General features: G+C 42.2%; 1 long non-coding RNA gene across 1 annotated transcript in view; it reads right to left on the bottom strand.

The window, feature by feature from the left end:
* Positions 1-424: 424 nt before the first annotated feature.
* Positions 425-3472, bottom strand: part of LOC129692543 (uncharacterized) — a 409149-nt gene continuing 406101 nt past the window's right edge. Inside the window, exon 3 of the long non-coding RNA XR_008722717.1 lies at positions 425-574. This is a non-coding gene — a long non-coding RNA (uncharacterized LOC129692543). The remainder of the gene's footprint in view (positions 575-3472) is intronic.

Genomic DNA, 3472 nt, shown 5'->3' with positions numbered 1-3472 from the left:
AGCCACTGTATAATACTCATCCACTGAATTCACTCAGACAGGAACAAGTTATGCCCTCCTAATACTGTCTAGAAACCAGATGGATAGTGACTGTTTTCTTTTTGTTTTCTTTTTTCTTGCTCTCTCTTGCTGCACAAAATTAGTTCCTCGGATACCAGCATTCCAGAGGCTCATTGTCTTGCAAAATATTCAGGTGCTTCACAATGATCTACAATAATAAACCTCCCATGCAATAGCAAAACACAGATAAAAATGCAAAAATATATGCATATATACATAAGATAAAATATAGATATGGTATGAGAGAGTGGCTCACAAACAAATAAAGAGGAAGCAGGGAGGCAAGAAGATAGCTTCCCTCCCAAACAGAGAACAAGGAAATAGAACGGATGCTCATTAAAGTAGTTTACTGGGCTCCAATTTCTTCTGTGATTAAGAGGTATTGGTTGAAGGAGATTGGTGAGGGAGATCAATATACTTGTCTTCATTCTTAATTCTTCTTTAATGTCTCTGTCTCCACAGGGGAGGCTGAATCACAGCTGTAGAGTAAATCTTTATCCACCAGGGGGCTAAACTGCAGGGGAAACAGAGAGGAAGAAAGAAAGAAGGAAGGGAGGAAGGAAGGTCAGTTGGTCTTGGCTATAATTGGTAAATCTATTGCATGCCCAACTTTCTTTGTCCTCAACTCCCAGCTTCTGTTCAAGTGCTTCCATGTTTCTGAACAAGAGAGCAAACAGGCCTGAGACTACTGTCAGATGGCATCATGAGGAAGCTATTCTGTGGCCTTGGAATGGAATGCTGCTGGGAAGTACCAAACACACATTTCGGCATCAAAATATCCATCTGTTATTTCTTCCCCATTCTTATCTCATCTACAACATCACACAAAGAGGAGTTCTCACCCAAAACCCACTGGTACCCCCATCTGAGGTCCATACTAGCAGTCTACCTGCCAGTCTCCAGGCCTCCCAGATCCAACCTCCTGTCTGTCTCTCTGACTCTGTCCTTCTTATTACTTTTGTGAGTATGTATGCATGAATGGCCTTGTCTGGGCAGGCACATATGTATATGTGTTACATGCGTATCTGGATTTGGGAGTCAGCCTTGGTGTCATTCCTCAGGAACCATACGCCTTGGTTTGGACACAGAGAGAATCTGTGTCAACTCTTACTGGCCCGGTGATGGGCTGTCCCCCAGGGACAGTGAGAGATCCTCCTGTCACTACTTCTCTAGCACCCAGAGCACAAGTACCTGCCATCACAGCTGGCTCTTTCCATGAGTGTTGATCATCTCACTCAAGCTGACCTCGCCAAACAGACTTTGCCGACAGAGCTAGCTTTCCAGTCACCGCGTTTTTTAGCCAAAATGACTACACTAGCTAGGCTACATATGCGATAGCAAGGAACTCTCGGCTCACACAAAGAACAAAGCCATGGCGTCTAGTAAACCAATGTTAGGGATGCTGACAACATTGCACAGCATGCAAGAGTGCTCTTGCCAATGGAGGACTACCTAGCCCTAAGTGCGTGTAGCGCTAAGCTTGAGTGACGGGGACGTCTGGACACTCCCATAGAAATGACCGTGTCAAGGATCACTGAATTCTGAATCCTCGGCTTTGAAGTTTAACCATCTGAAATTCAGTAATTGCATCTGTTACACATAGGTTTTATAGAGCGAACTGTAGGGCCATGGTTGTTGTCATGGGCTCCCAAAAAGAGCTGGAGGTGCTTAAGTTTAGGGAGTTGGAAGGACATAAAAAATATTAAGTTCTTTTCATGTGACAGGCTTCTTCTTGTTAGTGAAAACCTGTTCCTTCTGCTTCGACACAGAGTCCTTCGCAGCTGGATGGTCATGTCACTGAAATCTAGCCAACATGATGTGGGAAGAAGTGATAAAAGCATTTCTATGCATGCCCATAAAAATACATCACGTGATCATTTATTCTGACTCCTTCCTTAACCTCTGGCCAAATAATGAGGTTTCAGCAGAATATATGGCCCAGAGGGATGACAGATCCACCCAGTGGAAAGAGCCCAGAGCCCTGAAGGTCCATATTGAAGACCACTTACTTGTTAACCAATAGCATCTACACTGGACTTTATATTAATAAGAAAATAAGTGAACAAGAGCTTACAGTTGTTACAGTGTTTGACAATATGAAACATATATGGATATATTATGGTAACTTAAAATTATAACTGAAATATAAATAATTAGAAGTTTAAAATCTTTTGTGGAATGCATGATTATTCAGGATTTCTATTCATGGCCTTCTATAGTGACACTCGCATTGTTCTGAGAATGTAAACTGATCTACTTTGTGTTACATCATAAAGTACTTAGGAAGTTTCTGTTACACTTGATGTATTTTTAAACCTTATCATGGTGGCATGGCCTTCACAACTGCAGAAAAAAATCCCACCCCAGAATGAGCTGTTATATAATGTACTATTATAAACCCTACTGCCTACCACACAGAGCCAAGGGTCTCCTTAGCTCTCTCTTCACTATGGGGGCAGAAGTGTAGGCCCAGACAACTTAACATTCCTATTAAAAATGGCACATCTTAAGGAAATAAAAAAGATGCAGGGTGGGTGAGATGATTCAGGAAGAAAGAGTGTCAACAGGGCAGGAATTTGACACTACCTGGAATGTTTCTGCAGCAGGACCTGGCCATGCTCTCCTTTGCCAAGCTTTCTTTAGATCTTACCTACTTCTAAACTTGGCCATGGTGGTTAAGCTTTCTCCTAATCCCATGCACAACTATAAATTCCCAGCCTGGGTGAGTTACCAACTTCAGTCTGTCATTTAAAAGCAAAGCCCTTGAGTAATGAATTAACTGAGACATTTTCAAGATTGTAAACTCCACAAGGACAGAGGCAGTGTTTAGTGTATTCTTCAGTTGATCTACAGCGTGTAACACATCAAAGCTAGGGGAAGGGGATGGGGAAAGAGGGAAGGAGAGTGGGACGGCAAGGAGATGAAAGAGGGGCTACGAATAAATTGTAAAAAAATATGTTAAAATAATAAAAAGGAAAAAGCTGAGTAAATCACATGATAGAATGCACATAGGATGGCAGACAAATTGTACCTGTCAGCATTATTCTACAGGTATGTACTTCTCAAAAATCAAGAGTTAACAACATGGGAGTTCAGAGAAACAAGGAAGGAAGTAGGGAGAAAATAGTACATACCTGCTGGGGGGGGGGAAGCACCAAAGGAAGGCATTGTTGAGTAAATATCTATAAAAAGAACAGGCAGCTGGCTGTGGTAGCACACGCCTGTAATCCCAGCACTCCGGAGACAGAGGCAGGCAGATCTCTGTAAGTTCAAGGCCAGCCTGGTCTACCAAAAGAGTTCAGGAGAGCCAGGGGTGCACAGAGAAACTCTGCCTGAAAAAAAAAAAACAGAAAGAAAGAAAGAAAGAAAGAAAGAAAGAAAGAAAGAAAGAAAGAAAGAAAGAAAGAAAGGG

Source organism: Psammomys obesus, unplaced genomic scaffold (assembly GCF_907164565.1).
Source record: "Psammomys obesus unplaced genomic scaffold, mPsaObe1.curated_primary_1811, whole genome shotgun sequence".
Taxonomy (NCBI): Eukaryota; Metazoa; Chordata; class Mammalia; order Rodentia; family Muridae; genus Psammomys; species Psammomys obesus.
This window is presented reverse-complemented; position numbering and strand designations above follow the sequence as displayed.